The 17,660-nt window shown below is 44.8% G+C and overlaps 1 protein-coding gene across 2 annotated transcripts in view; it reads left to right on the forward strand.

The window, feature by feature from the left end:
• GALNT7 (polypeptide N-acetylgalactosaminyltransferase 7) overlaps nucleotides 1-17,660 on the forward strand; it is a 597,040-nt gene that overhangs the window by 20,062 nt on the left and 559,318 nt on the right. The window lies entirely within an intron of this gene.

Consider the following 17,660-nt stretch of genomic DNA (forward strand, 5'->3'; position numbering starts at 1 on the left):
TCTCCTTCACTACCATCGCAAGCTGGGGGCGCCAGGCCATGCGAGAGGCTGGTATTGGCACAAAGGTGTTAGGAGCTTATTCCATCAGATGAGCTATGGCATCAAATGCGTTCCCCCTTGGGGCTCGCTTGGAGGATATTATGAATGCTGTGGACTGATCATCGGATTCAACATTTAAAAGGTTTTACTTCAAACAACTCTCCTCCATTGCGACTTTGGTGGTAGACAAGCTTTAAATTGGAATAATCCTCACCTCCGGGTCCTGACATAGAATGAAAAATTCCTAGCAATCATAAAGGAAAGTTTAAATTCTATTAAGGACATGGAGACGAGGAATAGTCCCCCTATTGCTCTTTTAACTTTCGCCCACTCAATGATATGGTAGCACTCTGTTCAGGGTGTAAGTGACATGTTTTCATCAAGCTCTATGACCTTACCGGTATTGCAATGCTTGTTCTTTTGTTCTTGTGTTAACGGATACTGCATTACTTTCTAATTCGCTTGAGGTCCTGGTTTGAATTTTGTGTTATGGGTTCTTGCAGGATCGAAATTGTCCAAACAGGAGTAAGAGATTTCCAGTCGGCTTTGGTTGCAGGAGGATAGAGGACAAGGGCATGCGGACGGAGGCTGAGATGGGTTAGCCTGGGCCATGATTGAATGATTGTTACTGTGATTTTGCTCCTTCCCCATGAATGATGGGAAATTTAGTTTATGTTGCTACAAAAAAAAGCTGTTGTTTAATTAATGAACAAAGTGTTGGCAACATCCATGCCTCTGTGTCCATAATAGAATTGAAACTTTCCTTTATGATTGCTGGGAAATTTTCTGTTATGCTGGAAAATATGGACTGGCCTCTGAGCATCACCTTTGTCCTCATGGGCTTCAGTATTTGGTCAACTTCATAGCTGAATGTGAACCTGGAAGGTGATGGGGGTGGGAAAGGCTTGTCTACTGCAAACCCATTTCAATGGCATAATACTGTTCTGAGATCAGCCTGAGATTGTAAATAAAATGAAATTCAAAGTGAAAAAGCAACCCTTCTCCTTGAGGGATGAAATAATTTCATGTTAAAGTCCTAGTATTTAATCCAACATTTTAACTACCTTCCAGATTAGCAGAAAAGATCCATCTTCAGACCTAGTGTTTAGGGTAGTATTCGGCACCCTCTGTTCGTTCTCTATCGGTCCAGGTAGCTTCTGTTGTTACCTGCATGGAGTATGGATCGACCCCCAGTACCACCAGACCTGACATACACCACAACCAACTACCAGACTGCATCTGGCATGGAATGGTTCTGTGTCTGACTGTTCATCTGAACTAGTTCATCATAGCCAATCCAGCGGTAGCCATCATAACCGTGTATGTACCTACTACTACCCGAAATCTGACATTGAATAAACAGATGCTGATCATCTCGAAGTGACGTGTTTGAATTGGCTCTGGACCTGCTACTAACCCTCTGGATGAACTAAATTATCACACCTAGAAACAGCAGGTCTGCAAGCCAACATGGGGCAAAACATGTGTTGGCTTTCAAATCGGCCAGTACCTCTTGATGCCTTACACTTGTAGATAATGGACTAGACAAGTAAACTTCAAGCATTCCAACCGATGTCTTATTTAAAAAACAAAATTGCCTCACTTTTGTATTTTATGGGATTGCTATGGTACCTACTGATAAGGAAACAGAACATTTGTTTGTGTTAGTGGAGGGTGGGTATGCGTGAAGTACACAGATCCGTCCATATATAAGTATTTACTCTTATTTTGCATATATACACACTTCCTGTAGTCTACTATGTACAGATGTATTAGCCTCTTCGTGTTCCATTATGGCACTTGCAGTGTGTCATCATACATTAGTATTAAATACTTTTGACCACTCAAATTCAATTTTTTTTAAATTGATATAGACCTCTTCAGAGATCCACAATGTGATGATACAATATATGCAAGATATTCAGACCAATCATGCCACAATATAAAAATGCAATATATACAGAAACAGTTATTATTCATAGTTTGAACATCTCTAAAACAACGGAAGAAACATTTTAAAAAACTTTTATAGCATACAAATTCATCTGGGGGAGCTCTTATTAACTCAATCAGATCCATTATTCTAGAGATATTATATTTACTGCAAGTAGGTTTTTAAAAAATGGTACTTGCATTAACCAAACAATTACTGGCGCAAACGAATAGGAGATGTACCAAATCTTGAATGCCTCCACTGCAAAGATCACAGTGTTTGGATTTGTCAAATGTGCCGCCCCTGTTTTTTGGTAAATCTTTTAGTGATAATGTCCTCGATCTTCACATCAAAATGCAACGCCTAACCTTATGGTTTAGTGAAAATCTCTGATATTTTGGAGTCACTTTATATTCCTCACTAGAGAAAGAAAGCTAATAAAGAGATAACTGTTAACAATAGAGCTTATCCATATCAAAGCTCAATCTCTGGGTAGATTTTTTTCAAAAAGAACTTCAGGAGTGCTGGAGACTAAGTTTGCAAAAGTTTCGTAGAACATTGGAAGTGCTCCAAAGCAATCCCTAGTTTTCTTGACCACTCTAGAACACATGCATACACATCAGTTTATATGTTCCAGAACATGCAGTGAAATAGAGCATAGACCAAGAGAGAACAAGATGGGATACATGCACTGCAAGTGGACACATGAAATGATGATCATATGGACTTACCCAAGGGGGTTCAATTATAGGCCCCACTGGGAGTGGAGGGGGGTTGGCCCTGTAATCACACTCTGTGGTCCCAGGTGTGATTGGTATAAAAGAATATTACCATGGAAAAGACAACCGGGCAGTATTGGTAGTATTCAGCTGTGTGCCTTATGCGGCATGATACAGCTAACGCCGCTTATGAGGAGCACTGTCAGCTGTGGTCAATTGGGGGGACAGCTGGATCAACGCGGATAGTAGCTTACACCTGTGCTCCTCTGACGGCCTGTGGTGCCAAGGATGGTTCCATGAGGGGCTGGGGACACTAGAAAATGTATTTCCCGGTCTCGCATGTAGAAAATACATGCGTTTTAAATTCATGACGACACTCTATGTTGAAAGTCTATTAAGCTAAGAGCGTATTCTGATTAGCCTAATAGAAATAGGCTTTTCACCATAGCTTGCTTTCATGAATTTGAAACATTGTATCATGCTGCACGAGGCACACAGCAGCACAGGACCAATCCAGTGTCTCCTTTGGTTGTTCTCAGCTGCAAGCGCCCCTCAGTAGCAGTGCCAGCTGAGTCACCGCGTCCTTGCCGCACGTAATTTCAATCAATGCCGCAGATTGCCCGCAACTGAACCTACCATAGGAGATATAAGCCTCCCGCACAATCCTCAACTTGTACCAAGAGCCAGGCATGAGCTTTCATCAGTAGGTATATGGATGGTATGGGGCCTTGACGAACTGAGTAGACACTGGAGCATTTTTCCACTTGAACCATGTTTGTGTTGCATTCAGAATTGGTTTGATGAATGTCATTCACGTTTATATGTTTGCCTTTTCCTTGGTGATATTCTTTTATACCAATCACACCTGGGACCACAGAATGTGACTACAGGGCCAATCTCCCTCCGCCCCCATGGGCCTATAATTGAACCCCCCTGGGTAAGTCTATAGGACCATTTTATGTGTCCATTTGCAATGTCTGCATCCCATCTTGTTCTCTCCTTGTCTACGCTTTATTTCACAGCATTTTTATGAACATGTAAACCAATGTGCATGCATGTGTTCTAGAGTGGTCAAAAAACTGGAGGACTAATGTATGATGACACGCCGCAAGTGTCACAATGGAACGCGACGTGTGTAATACACCTGCACATAGTAGACTGCAGGCTGTGTGTATATATATGTAAAATATGAGTAAATACTCATATGTGGATGGAACTATGTACTTCACATATACTACCTTACACTAACAGAAACAAATGTTCGGTTTCTTTATCTGTAGGTAACTCTGAAGGGACAAGTTTTCATTGCCTGCTGCATGCCTAATGTTTTTGTAGTGTATGTCTGATTTAATGTTTTAAATAATACCTTGACGGAGGAAGCATTAGCAAAGTAAACATGCCCTGATGAATGCTTCGAAGCGTATTCGGCCAGTATAGTAGGCAGAAACATGTTGGTACCAGGAGGGTCATAGGGACATCAATTCCCAATTGCCCCTTAACATAGTCTATTTTGATCTTTCCCATCCACCCTGCTAATAAAGGAAAACCTTGGGAGTGGGTGAAGAATTTGTAACATTCACACCCCCTGACTATTCATATACAAAGAGCACCCTAAGATACAGTTGAGCCCACCCTGACTTTTAGGAGTCACGGTGAACCTGATTATGAAGCCTGTCACTACTAGAGAGAGGGAGGGTTGAAAATAAACCAGGATTACCTTTCCCCTTTCCCACTTTTCTTTGAAGTGGTGTATAGTGGTGACGTTTGGCAGAGTGATGCTCTATGTTTTGATTTGCATTACCTCAGGAGAACGGATCCCCTGTTCCTTTGTTTTACATAAAGGTCTTCTAACCCTTCTAGTGAACAGTTCTTCCGACCTGTACACCTTAGTATAAAATATCCCTGACCTCTTTCGTCAGTTTCTTATCCACTATATCAGGGTTAACCCCAACAAATTTCAAAATTTCAGCCCACCTTCTTTGAGTTTGACCCTCACACTGTAAACTCAACCCCTCCTTAATGTCCTACTCCAATGACTTTCTGCCTCCCTATCGGAATATACCACCAAGCGTTGACCTAACTGAAATATGTTAAACGGAGTAAGTGCCTTTCCTCCAACAGACCGTTGACCTCTTTCCCTGCCCTTTGGCCCTGTGTCACAAAAGCAATCTGTCCAAAGCATTGAATCGCCAGGTGCTTTAACTCACATTTGGCGCATTGTTCCCATTCAGATTCTGCCACACCAACTTGGGGTGACATTCAGGAAAAGGCCTTTTTCATTTGGAAATTGAATTGACAGATTGCTTGCTGGTTGTACCATGGCGCTGGTTCGTATTTAGGGTTTAGTTTAGACTGAGACTGGCCATGAACCTAATTAAACTCTTCACTGTACCTAAATCATGTCATGCCCCAAACTTTTATTGAGCTGTCCTAATTAATTAATTATATTTAAAGAGGGCAATGCGTTTCTCTGGTTGGTGTTCATAATACATATTACATTAATTTAAACCGACCGATGTATCGGTTTTTACTGTCACGTTTGGTCTTCTTGCTAACTCCATTCTTTATCCTTGAATCCCTCTTTAGGTTGAATTCCTCTATGAAACGACTTAAAAATGTCCAAAACTCCCCGTTACATATTTTATCCGTTGGGCTTGACATTAAGTGAGCTCCCCGTGGCATTGCCATCTTGATTATCTTGTTCAATGCCTTCATTTCTTTTGGCTGTCCCTATAATGCACCAAATCTAGTTCTAACATAAACTGAGGATTGCCCACATTTTCCACTTTTCAACATCCGCCTTTCTTCTCCCTTCTTGGCCATCAAACTCTCATTTTTCACACTGTCTTTGTCACCATAACTCCAATCAATGTTGTATACACTTAAATCCCTTTGCCCTCCAGACACATTATTTACTCGTGTTTGGCAATTGCCATCATTCACCAAATCAACAAACCAATTGTCAATCCTTGAGTCTTCATTTGCTCTTGGGGTAGGAAAGTGCACCAGATCTCTGCTGCTTCATGCCGCAGTCCACAAGCCTCTCTGGGCTGTTTCCAGGACTAAAGATCTTCATCCTTCCTGACCTCTCAAACCACCGGAGCTCTTGCTGTCCTCTCCAGACACTTTGTTTCTAATACCTCCTATTTCTTGGTCAGTGGTAGTTGGATCCCTCTACCACTGCGCTCACCTATCTCTATTTCTTCCTCGTCTGTATGCACCAAACCTTTATCTCCTTGCACTGCTGGCTAACCTCTTTACCATCTGCCTCCCTAATATCTTTGTTTTTGCCAGCATCCAAACCTTCCTACACTTTTCTTATCTTGCATCATACTCTTTCCTCCAAGAATCCAGCAATTCTACTTTCCACCGCTTTCTCCCAATAACATTTGTTCCCACTTCATCTGCCACTGAATCCTTCTAATTACCCTTCTGACCTTGTGTTGCTAGAACACTCTCCAAAATCAATCTGTCCTTTTTAACATTTGCTCCAGTAGCGTTCTGTCTGCAACTAAGTAATTACTTTTTTTTTCATAACCCATTTTTATTGCATTTAAACATGAAATGGCCAAAAGGCATAGATATTCATCATGTCACATATGAGCAGGTCAAACAAAACATTTAAACCCAGGCCAAGTTCACTGTATTTGTATAAGTCAATCTTTGGGTAGCTTTGTAGTTCAGTAGAAGTGACTAAGCACAGGTCACGTTGTTGAGTTCCCTGTTTAAGGCATAGAGTCTATGATATCTAAAATCGAATGGTGATCTGCAAGTGTTAGTCCACGGTACTCAGCCCATCGGTTCCAATTTTTTGAGTGCTTCTTTCAGAATCTCCTAGCTTGAAACACCAGCAGCTCTAACCCCATACAAAAGTCCATACCCTTTTTCCATGCCCGGATAGCAGGGGGCTTATGTGATTTCCATAATCGTGCAATATCTCTTTTGGCTAGAGTGAGACCCATCTAGAGTAGATGACCTTTTTATCTTTTGCCCACATTCTCATCTGTCATGTGAAGCAAGGTAAGTCTTGGAGATCTGGGGAGTACCCACCCCAGCACATCGGACAAACATGCCATTACACCGGACCAGAATCTTTCAAGCAGTGAGCATGACCATATTGTGTTTATTGGTGTGCCTTCGTCTTCTTGACATCTCAAACATATAAATGATTCTATTAGGCCGACTCGCCACAATCTATGTTGAGTGTAGTAGGCTCTATGGAGTATCTTGAATTGAATTCATCTCAATCTCAATCTCAATATCATGAAAATGGCGGCTCCGCGTGGGGATTTTAGGCACCCGACCCAGTCGCCAGTATCTAAGGGACCGATATTTATCTGCCAGGAAGCTTGCAGTTGTGCTAATGTAGTGGTACTGTTTGTAATGAGAGTTTGGTATATTTTAGAGATTTTATGGTTGCCCAGGTCTCTGGTCAGAAGTTTGCCCTCAAGTGGGTTGAAGTCTGGAAGAAATTCGATCTGGGTTTTACGTGGTGTAATAGCGTGTTGGAACTGCAGGTATTTGTAGAATTGTGCGGTTTGGCATAGAGTATTCGTGGCGGAGTTCTTGGAACGATTTAAGGTTAAGGCCCGCATAAGCCCGGTCATTCCTCCGGCCATACTACCAATCATTGATTGCAAATGTGATGCCGCATGATAGGACTGCATATCGGCGGCTGCTATTCCGCCGCAGTATGTTGACTGGAATCAGGTACGGAGGGCAACTCGAGAGGGGCCACCGCCCTACAGGAACTGTTCGAGTGTCGCATTGATTTGATGAAACTAGGATGAGGGGACCGGAAAGGGGTGATTTTGTAGGTGGTATAGGAGCGGCGGGAGCGAAATCATTTTAAAGATCACGGACCGTCCAAACAGGGATAGAGGTAACTCAGACCATGCACGTATATCTGATCACACTCTATCGGTTGTCATAGAGATGTTACGATCCCACAATATTGTAGGGTCCTCTGTAAGATAGACACCAAGGTACTTTAACCCGGTTGTGTCGGATGTCAGGTTTGTGGCCCAGGTGCCCTGTCTGAGTGTGCTGCCTAGGGACCATATGGTTGATTTGTTTACGTTCATGTAAAGGCCAGATGTTTCCTCAAACACCCGTATTATCTGCAATATTCTAGGACCCGATCTGTAGGGATCCGTGAGGAAAAATAGGATGTCACCTGCATACAATGTGATACGATCCGAAATGTCGGGCGTCCATTCAAACTCACGGAACAGGGCATCTTTCCGGACCCAAATCGCTAAAGGTTCAATTGTGAGTGCAAACAATAAGTGGGAGAGAGGGCATCCCTGCCTTGTACCCCATTGTATTGAAAAGGGGGCCGATATGCAGTCCGCAATACTCACTGCCACAGTCAGGTCCGTATATAAGAGGCGTATATAGGCAATGAAACGCGGACCGAATTTATGTCTCTTAAGTAATGCAAATAAGTATAACCAGCTAACCTAATCAAACGCCTTGTCCAATAGGAGTGTGGCTGGCCTGTCACGTCGATCTACCGCTGCTATTACATTGTGGGCACTTCTGATGTTGTGGCAGGTAAAGCGGCCGGGCATGTAGCCGGCTGGGGCAAGGTGAACCAAAAGTTTATCTGCAAGGATTTTGGCGAGTAGCTTCGCCTCCAAATTTAAAACAGATATAGGGTGATAGGAGGCGTGCAATTCCGGGGGTTTACTGGGTTTGAGGAAAACCACGATTTCAGTATGCCTCCAGTCTGCTGGTAGGCGGCTGGCTTCGGCTGCATCCAGAATAGTATTGAGGAGATGAGGCCCGAGTAGTGTTATATAAGCTTTGAAGAATTCGCTGGGCTAACAGTTAGGGCCTGCCGCTCAGCTAGTGCGCAGCAACTTTCGTTACTTCCTCTAATGTTATGGGTGCGTCTAAGCTCGCCCGTACAACATCTGGTACAGTTTTGGGGGGAATATCATCGAGGAATATCTTGATGAGATATGGGTTTATGCCGTCTTGAGGCAAGTATAATGTTTGATAAAAGACTGCAAAACTTTGTGCGTTCTCAGCGAGAATAGTGAGAATATTCCCAGCAGTGTCGCTAATGGCTGGGGGTAGGGTGGTAATTGTAGGCTGCTGACATAGGCGATATATACGTTTCCCCGATATATCTCCCCACGGATAGATCCTGCTTTGGGAGACCAGCCATACACAACGCTCCTCTTCTAGGTGGTCACACTGCTATTGTTGCTGAGTGAAACATAATTGTCTGTTTGCCTCATATGCTCTGCTGTCTAGACCTTGTCTCTCCAGCACATTGATATGGGCTTCTAGCTGGGTGAGATTGTGCTTCCGACACTTGCTTGCTACTGTGCAATAGCTAATATCCACCCCACGGATTGTTGGTTTCATGGCTTCCTACAAAAACTCAGTGGTTGTGGCGGTATCTGTGTTAACTTAAAAAATGCTGTTAATGCAGTGTGTATATGTGTGCAATAATCTGGATTCAGTAGATGCCATGGGGACAGTCGCCATCGGAAAGGATGCCGTCGGGGGCCCATTAAGAACTGGATCGCGATTGGATATTTATCTGATAGCAGGGCTCGAAAAATCATTTAATTTGAACTAGACCTGCAGGTTTAGTAACCTACAAAATCTACTCGATCTAACTGAAATGCACTTGAGCTCTGTCTGTGAAAGCAAGCAATGTGACAAGTTATCAAAATGTAAAGTTATTTTTGTTGCTCATTTACTTTGTGAGCAATAAAGATGCCTTTAAATCTTGATCTCTTGTCACATTTCCTCTGTTTCAGAAACAGAGGTTTAAACCCAGTTTATTTTCCTCCTCGCCAGAAAGGGCGAGTAAGACCTAAAAATAGCTCGCCCTCATTAAATCTGGCTCGGAAATGTGAGAGAGCGAGTGGATTTTTCGAGCCCTCTATAGTCCACGCGGCAGAATTATGGTGCTGGCCAATCTCTGTATGTATGGACGAGGAATACACATATAATCTAGTCTGGAGAGGGAGTCATGTGTGGGGAGTAGTATGTGTGCCCTATATCATATGGGTGGTGTATTCTCCTAATGTCGATCCATCCCACCGTTGTAGTGTAATATTTTAATTTGAATTACTTGTGGTGATCCAAGGATCCGGAGGATCGTTTCCTGTATTTCGATGTACACACAACATTGTTCCAGTCACCGCCCATAACCGCCAGCCCTTCAGGCAGAGTTCCCCACAAGTCTAGTAATTTAATAATGAAGCTGTGTGTGAGGGCAGTGTCGTCACTAGGGTTGGTGTCACCCAGTGCAGGTAACTCATGGTGTCACCCCCTCACGACTTACTCCATTAATCCATGATTGACCTCCTCGAGGAGATGTATTCATCTGTGCAGCACCCACGGAGGAGGTCCTTCTTCTTCTGGGGCCTTTCCAAGCCCACTCCTCTACACCGGAGTCTAAAGCACTGCAGAGGTGTTACCCATCCTTTCATAACTCCTCCCCTTGCTCCTTGGAGGCCATGCGTTCTACTCAGAGTATTTCCTCCTCCCAGGAGTGCCTTCAGAAACCCCTCTCTCCTGCCCCTGTCCCTCACTACGTTGATGTGCTTCATTTTACTGCCCTTCAGCTGCACCATGCTCCTTAGTCACCTTTTCTTTGTAAAACAGTGACCCATATTTACAGTCTTTTCTTTCTTCTCCGCCCTGCAGTTGGAGCTACAGGCCTCTATACAGCCACAAGATACCTTGCTATGCAAGGCCTCTCTACATATAGTAGCAGCTGTGCTCAAACTCAGTGGCCGTCATACAAACTTTGACTGCTGCACCATCACCACCCGCAATGGAACTATCATACCCCTCTGATCAGGGTTCTTCTCCTTCCTACAACCCATTTATAGTGTCCAGATCCCTTCCCACGCCTTATCCTACGGAAAACCTGTCTAGCTTATCAATTTCTCCAAGTGGCCAGCAAACTTGCTCTGCCTGAGGCCTGGATGTGTGATTTTGCTAAACCCATCCATTCTAGCCCCGAGACACTAGGCTTTAATAAATTCTTCTGGTCCGCCACTTGCGGTGAATGAGGTGTGTTTGGAGTTCTCCCAGAATCTTACATCATAAACCCAAATCCAGCTGATTCTCCTGCTCTCTCCACCTCAAGAACCTCGACTCACCTTCCAGCAGTCTGTCTGGCCTACTTATGTTGCAAGAAGCAGACTGCTCCAACTGTGCTTGAGTCACAACCACAAGAGATCGCCTTCCACTGTCTGTGAGTCTGACATTAACCCCACACTAAGCCACACCCATTATCCTTTAATTACCCCCGGCCCAGTGGATTGGGCCACCTGCCTGAAAATCCTCGAGGATCTGCCCCCCGCCCCCCGCCCCCCCTCCCCCCTCGCCCTGAGATCCCACTCAGTGTATTTCAAGTGCCTCTGTAGATATATCGCCTTGAAAAGAAGCAGTTCTCTGTAGAGTTGCTATGTAAATAGTATTCTTGCCAAAAGAAGCGTTAGCACTCCAAACGAAAGACGCCTCCCTTTTTGTTCGAGAGAGGAGTGTGGCTTTGTTTTGGTTTTGCTTTTAACTCTCGTGTTTTGTTTGTTTGAACATTTTTATTTTGTATGTCCTAACACCCGCAGCGATAGCTGGTTTCTCTTTGTAGCAAATCACCAGGGCGTTGCAAGCCATTGGAGGATTAAAAAAAAAGTCCATTAGCTTGTTGGCAGGCACAAAAAATACGAAGCTGCTGCCAGTTTGCTGGCACTGCCTAGGTGATAGCTAAGTGGTGTCTGAAGAAATGAGCTGGAATGCCCCATCCTTTTGTTTTTCCTTACACTTGTCGCTGTTTGCGGGAATGACAGACTGCGAGCCTGCAGCACAGAAGCCTGTTTCTCTTCTGAGCACACATATTTAATAGTCAGCGACAGGAACGCAGCATGTTTACAAAGGCTCTGGGTGCCTCTGTTGCCACCTTGCTGCCATGTCCTTTCAGAGGGTGACTGCGATGCACCTGCCAGCGCGCAGGCATGCCTTCGGACAAATCCTGTCTCTCGAAGGACATGCGGTGCAGTCGAGCAGCTAGTGCGTGTATGCCAGGGAGGAGGGCTTGCATCGAAAAACAGCACGAAATCTACTGCTAGTAACGTGTTTCGTGCTGCCTAAACTGCTGCGTGAAGTAAGAAGTCTTTTAAGTAGGCCACACACAAGATCTAACTCTTGCGAGGGTGGCACCCTGCCAGTTTGAGGAACGAATTACACATTTCCTCCTGGCACTTACAGTTTGTGCTTTCCTGAAGATGTATGGATCTGCTTCCAAAACATGCACTGCCCCTCTCCAAATCTTGGCATGTCGCTGAAGAGACATATGTTGTGACATCATGTTTACTCACAGCTCTCTAAAACTGGTTAAACATTTCAAGCTCGTGTTAGGGAGTTTAAAGGTTTGTTTTTCAAGTTGGAAGAAGTGCGCTAGTTGCATACCAAAACAAGCACGGGCAAAACCAAATGGTCTGCTTTTATGTCGTAAAGCATGCAAACACATGCCTGCTCTGATGTGTGGTGTTGGTAGTGAGGATGTGGGTGATAATAGTGGTAAAGATGGTGATAGCAATAGTGGTAATGGTGGTGATAATTGTGGTGGTAGTAAATAAAGGTTGTAGTGGAAATATGTAATTGCTTTCTGTATACAAATGATGTATGAGGTAAATAATTTATTGTAGTATGTATGATTGAATGCATTTTTCATATATACAGTAGTTCCCCATGCATTGCAATGCAGTCACACCATAGTTAAGTTAAGAAGTTTTATAGAGCGCACGTCTGCCCCAGCAAAGGGGCGTCCCAGCGCTAATAACAACAGAAGGGCAGCAGACTGCACAAGGAGGCCGAATAAGGAAAGTGGGGAAACTGATAACCTTAACAAAAGCACAAAAGACCGACAGGAAGGAAGTGAAACAACCTATAGTGAAGAGGAGGCCTATGGTGAAGGGAAGAGGTGGGTCTTGATAGCCGTACGCAAAGCCAGGTAATTATCAATGCTCCGTATGTGAGTAGGAAGTGAATTCCAGAGTTTAGCTGCCTGTGTGCGAAAGGTGCGCCCACTAGCACGTGCCCTCCTTACCCGGGGAACAACCGCAAGGTGATGGCCCATTGAGCGGCATTGGCGGTTGGGGTGTATGTTAAAAGAAGGTTGGCCAGAATGCCAGGGGAGGAGAAGTTCAAAATCCTGAAAGCAATACAGAGGGACTTAAACTCCACTCGTCTGGCCACCAGCAGCCAATATAGCTGACGAATAGCACTGGTGGTGGAGCAGATTCCAAGAAGGCCAAGGAGGATTCTGGCGGCTGCATTTTGGACCCTCTGGAGTCTCATAATCTCCGTCTAATTGGCCTCCAAGTAGAGCAAACTGGCGTAGTCCAGTCTTGATAGAATGGAGGCCTGAACAATCACCTGCCTGATGGATGGATAAAAAAAAAACAGCAGCGGTTTGAGCCCCCGTAGTATGCTGAAACATGTCGCTGCCACTTTCTTCGTTTGGGCTTGAAAGCTAAGAGCCGAGTCGACCCACACACCAAGATTTTTCACCACCTGTTTAGGGGCGGGTGTGCAACCCAAGGTAGCAGGCCACCAGTGTTCACTCCACAGCTCACGATCTTTCCCTACCAGCAAGTCCTCAGACTTGCTGGCATTGAGCCGGAGGCAGTTGGCAGTCATTTACTCCCCGACAGTAGCAAGATCGGACCGAAACTTATGAGCGTCATGCGGACAGTCATCGGAGAGAGCAACTGAGTATCATCTGCATATGATCCTACTGTCAGCCCTTTACTCTTGGCCACCACCACTAATGGCTGGACATACAAATTGAAGAGTGTTGGGCTCAAAGCTGAGCCCTGCGGCACACCCTGCTTGATAGTATGGACCCCGGAGGTGAAAGGGGGATGTTACCTGGAAGGTCCTCTCCGCGAGAAAGGAGGCGAACCAGTCCAATTCAGGACCTTCAATGCCAACTTCCTCCAGCCTTTGCAGCAAAATCTGGTGAGAGACCGTATCAAACGCGGCACTAAGATCGAGTAGGATCAGTGCAGAGGTACGTCCCTCATCCAGTGCTGCCCTCAGATGTTCGGTCACTGCTAAGAGGGCAGACTCTGTGCTGAGACCTGGACAGAAACCGCACTGAGAGGAATCAAGTATGTTGTTCTCTTCCAGGCAACCTGACAAGATGGAGTTTATATAGGCTTCAGAGATCTTGGAAGCCCAAGGCAGGAGGGGGATAGGATGGAAGTTCTCAAGTTTAGTGGTATCAAGGGTAGGTTTTTTTCTAAATAAAGGAACAACCCTAGCCTGCTTCCAAGTCCTAGGGATAATTGCCATAAACAGGGACATGTTATCCACTTGGCCCAGTGGTGTAAGAAGCACAGGTAACAGTCTCTTAAATTGATCAGGCTTCAGCGGGTCAGCAGGGGAGCCGGATTTAATCTTGCTGCATAATGAGTGCAGCAGATCCTCAGAAATCGGCGGGAAGGTCGCAAGCATGTGAGTGGGAGGAGGTCTACCCCCAGAGCCAGAACACATATGCACTTGAGGAAAGTTTTCCACTTTGGATGTTTTCCACTTTGTTGACAAAGAAGGTGGTAAGAGCCTCACAATGCTTATCTGATGTGATAGAGGGTGCAGCGAGTGCCCCGGCTGGTTTAAGATCTTTGAGTATGTAGAAAATACTATTGATATGATTGTCGCTGTTTCTAATCTCGTCAGCAAAGTAGGCTGCACGTTCTTTCTGAATAGCCCTATGGTATTTCTTAGTGGCTTCCTGGATTGGGTCAAAGTCTCGTTTCCATGCCCGCTCCAGCCTCTTACACGCTTTACGCATATTAGCGAGCTTGTCATTGTGTTATAGGAGGCGAAATGATACATTAAACAGCCCTTAGTATGAGATGAGAGAGTAATACTCTTCTCGATGGAGCTAAAACCATCCCTATGTACATTTTAAACAATTGGTAACCATACATCGGCCTGTCAAGCCAGACCTAAAAGTGACAGAACAATACACAGGTTTTGTGTCCCTAAATAGAATGGGCAACATTTTAGCTGTATCTTTTCTTTAGAGATCTCAGACCTCCTCTATTAGCCACCTTTGGTGCAGGTTCCTCTATAAAGTATGAACATTGTCATGTGTTTTAATATTTTAGTAGAAGTGAACCTGAATAAATAGTGGAATGCCCCTTAGAACAGAGAAGATTATCTATTGCCAATATAATCAATCTTATGTTCTCCCAACAAGTGTTATTCAACACACTTAGAAGGTGAATTTCTAGCAGCAGCGGCCTGTCCGTACGAATGCGGGGGACACCTCCCCACCTTTTTCTAGGCAAGAAGAGTGTCTGTCAAGCTGAGCAAAGGTCATCCTGACGGACCCTTTTCTGGTTCAGATTGGGCAGCCAGAAACTAGACATAGCCAAATGCGCAGGCTCCTGGCTGCCTGAGGTGCACTTTGCCAGGCTGCGGATTTCATAGCCCTGTGGGTGGGACCTTCTCAGCCTGGCAAAAGTGCCACAAGACCCTTCCCCTCGTGAAGAGGGGAAGCGTCACAGGTTGCAGCGGAACTGGGCGCTTCAGTTCTAAGCCCTGTAGTGCCTAGGGCCGAGTGTCAATCAGTGACACCTCATCACGGGGAGGGGTCAACAGTCTTACTGACCCCATCCCACTCTTTGACGAGAATGGGACTGCTGCCTTTCCTCATTGGCTGACCTTAGGTAAGCCAATGAGAGAAAGCAGCAAGGTCAGCCAACGAGGGAAGGCAGCACTCCCAACCCTCGTGGGACCTATGAAGCTTCCTTGTCAGAGAGCTGCTGTTGAGGTAAGTGTCGTGTTTTTTTTTGTTTGGTGCCTTCATGCATGTATGAATGTATGTGTATTTGTTAGTGAGTGTTGTGAATGGGTGAGTGTGTGTGTGTGTGTGTGTGTTTATGAATGGTTGTGAGTGAGGTCTATGTATGCCCTCTTCACCCACCTCCTCCATGGTAAAATGACCCTCCGCCACTGATTTCTAGGCCTAATTTTCTACACTGACCCAGCTATGGAAAACCGTCTGATAATTCTGGAAATGGTGCCTCAGAGAAATTTAAAGAAATTAAAACCAGAAAATGGTAAAACAAATACTAGCCATGGTATTAAAAGCCTTACCGTTGGGTGAGAAGTTGGAAAGACTGCCTTGGACAGCAGAATGGCTCATCAGAATCATTTTCTTGGTTTGCACAAAAAAAAGGATGTGACTCATGGAGTAAATCTACATGGTTGTAAAAAATGATTTAAGGCTGAAACCTCTTCTCCTAAGGGCATTCCATAGGATTATTAAGTGTTTGTGAGTGTGTTAATGTCTCAGTGAGTGGGTGTATCAGTGTCTTAGTGGGTGTGTGAATTAGTGTCTCAGTGGGTGTATGAGTGGGTGCATGAGTGTCTCAGTTGAGTTTGTGAGAGAATGCCTGAGTGTTTTAATGGGTGTGTGAGTGGGTGTGTCAGCGTCTCAGTAGGTGTCTAAGTTGGTGTCAGTGGGTGTGTGAGTTGGTGTGGGAGTCTCTCAGTGGGTGTGTGAATAAGTGCACGAGTGTCTCAATGGGTGTGTCAGTGTCTGAGTGGGTCTGGGAGTAAGTTCATAAGGGTCTCATTGGGTCTGAGAGTGGGTGAGTGAGTGGGTAAGTGACTGGGTGTGTAATTGAGTGGGTGTCTCAGTGGGTGTATGAGTGGGTGTGAAAGTGTCTGACTGGGGTTGCAAGTGCCTGTTAGTCTGTGAGTAGGTGCATGAGTGTCTGAGTGAGTCTATGAATGGGTGTATGAATCTGAGTGGGTCTCTTGAGTGGGTACGTGAGCCTCACCAGTGATCTTGTGTGCCTTTGGGCAATGTGATTGTTCCTCGTGTGTCTTTATCCAAAAATCTGTGATAACATGAATATTCCCATAGAGAAGACAACGAGACTACAAAGAGGTAAATCTCCTCCAAACACGGGTCATTCTTCTTAACTATATGAAGTAAGTGCTTCTTTGTGTTTGTTGGAGATGTCCTCATATTTCTTGGCATCAAGAACGCCTTACCAAAAATGGTGAGAAACACTCGGGGGGGGGGATCTCTTCTTAAGCTGTCCTTCAACCTGGCAAAAGGCGGGAAGACCTTTGCGTACTACTAAGATGGGTGGGGTGACACGGGTTAAGCTTCCAGGAGATTTGTATATTTGCATACTCGTAGTAATTTAAAGGGAGAACCATGGACTCTGCTGTCACCAGGTAAGGACCAGAAAGAACCCACTCGTCACAGTCACTACAGATTTCACTCCAACATATCAACGATGCCTTCACCTCCACAAAGCATTTCAAATAGTCTTTCAATGTGGAATTACAGAGAAAACACGTGCTCTGTCTTCGCCTTTTATAGAAGGAATGACAGGTAGCCCCACTTTCCCTAACAACATGTTTGCCTTTGCGCCCCTAATACTGGTCTGGCACATAGGCAAAGCGATTCCCCCATGCAATGTGAGAACACCATCTCATGATAGCTCTGGCGCTGTGACCTGTGCGTAACCGCTATCAGTATTACAGAAGGGGACACACAAGTGTTTGCGGCCCCTTCTGTAATACCATTGTGCCCCTGCGGAGCACAAAGCACGTGCACATACCCGTTGCTTCCCCAAAGCACAATATATAAAACGACACCTGTTGTATTTTTAGCTCTCTGGCACAAATTATTTTATGACCAGGGGTCAGGAAGGGATGCAATTTTAGCTTTTTAGTTACAGCGAATACTGATCGTTGCTTACCTTTTCGTGTCCGTGTTTGTAAACAATAAAGTGAACGTATTTTAAAAAAAATGTTATTTAAAAAAGTTTTATATAGCGCTGGCTAGGCCCGGAGGTATCAGAGCGCTTTACATGGGTATCAGACAATAAATTGCAGGTTACAGCTTTACAAAGGTTACACAGTTATTAGAGCATGGCAATTTTAGTTACAAGTAAGGT

Source organism: Lissotriton helveticus, chromosome 2_1 (assembly GCF_964261635.1).
Source record: "Lissotriton helveticus chromosome 2_1, aLisHel1.1, whole genome shotgun sequence".
In the NCBI taxonomy this organism is placed as follows: domain Eukaryota; kingdom Metazoa; phylum Chordata; class Amphibia; order Caudata; family Salamandridae; genus Lissotriton; species Lissotriton helveticus.